The sequence below is a fragment of the Drosophila sechellia genome, chromosome 3R (genome assembly GCF_004382195.2).
Source record: "Drosophila sechellia strain sech25 chromosome 3R, ASM438219v1, whole genome shotgun sequence".
NCBI lineage: Eukaryota > Metazoa > Arthropoda > Insecta > Diptera > Drosophilidae > Drosophila > Drosophila sechellia.
Genome location: NC_045952.1, coordinates 3,012,775 through 3,014,127, shown reverse-complemented (window position 1 = coordinate 3,014,127; position 1,353 = coordinate 3,012,775).

The window sequence follows — 1,353 nt, the reverse complement described above, 5'->3', positions numbered from 1 at the left end:
CCGTTTTCTTCAATTGTCTGCTTGCAATTTCTACGGCGTGGCCTTCAACTATTGGTCACCGCCGTTGCACTTTGAATAAACACAGCGTCTCCAACACCTTTTGGCTGCTGCCGTTTTTCTTCGAGCACTAGATACGGAATCTCCAACACCTTTTGGCCTCCGTCTTCTAAAGTCTTCACATGGACACTGCGTCACAAACACCTTTTGCTCACCTTTTGACTTCTCCTTGCTTCAGCTTCACCGCGACTCCTCTTGCGTCGTTGTCGTTATCCTTTTAATCGATGCGGCGTCACGTTCTGTCTCGCTCGCACTCATTAAATTCGCACTTATGCATACACAACTTGGGCCTTCTCGGACGAGCCCGCAAATTTGTAGCAAGTTTCTATTATAATGTGTTACTTTATTGTTTAATGACAATTGGTTATGGTACACTTTATATTGTTTGATGACAATAGTTCTCGCTTACTATAATTTAATTGTTTGGCTCTAGTTACGTAAGTATATAGCGCGATTGAAAAACTTGCGACTGCTCTCGTTCACCATTCTACTCGAAGTCCTCTTTTTGTTCTTTCCGTTAATAAGCGTTGCCACTGCGCGTTACTCTCTTGCTCTCTGTGTTATCGATCATTTTAGTTCGCTGATCTGCTTCATTTCCCACATATATATATTCTTTAACCTTTTATCTAAATACTGTATTATGCAGTACTTAACAAGAGAGAACGCTATAGTCGACTTCCCCGACTATCAGATACCCGTTACTCAGGTGGTCCAAGTGTGACCGAGAATGTTAAAAATTTTTCAGGAAATCGGTAGAAATCGAGCCAAAAAATTAATTTAAATGCTATAAGGTGTTGCCGTAATAAATTTTGGGCGGCTTTTGGGGGTCAGAGTGGGCGTGGACAAAATGTTTTCGGCATATCGATGAAAATTGACAAACAACATTTAATCCAAAAAAGTAAATCATTTCTCGAAAGGGTGGGCGTGTCAGACTTGGGCGGTTTGTGGTCTTTAGAGTGGGCGTGGCGAAATGGTTTAACAAACTTGTCTATGTCTTCTAGCTTTTATATTTCCTAATATCTGGACGTCCATACGAACAGACGCACATGGATAGATCGACTCGGCTATTGATCCTGATCAAGAATATATATACTTTATATGGTCGGATACTCTTTCTTCTTTTCCTTCTTCTACTTTTCAACGAATCTAGTATATAGTTTACTCTACAAGAAAAAGGTATAAAAAGGAATACTCACCAAAAATTATGAGAATGTTTTGATGACAAAATTAGCTTACAAATACTTTTAAAACAATTTATTTGTTGTGGAACGACAAATTAAATCAATTAAATAAATC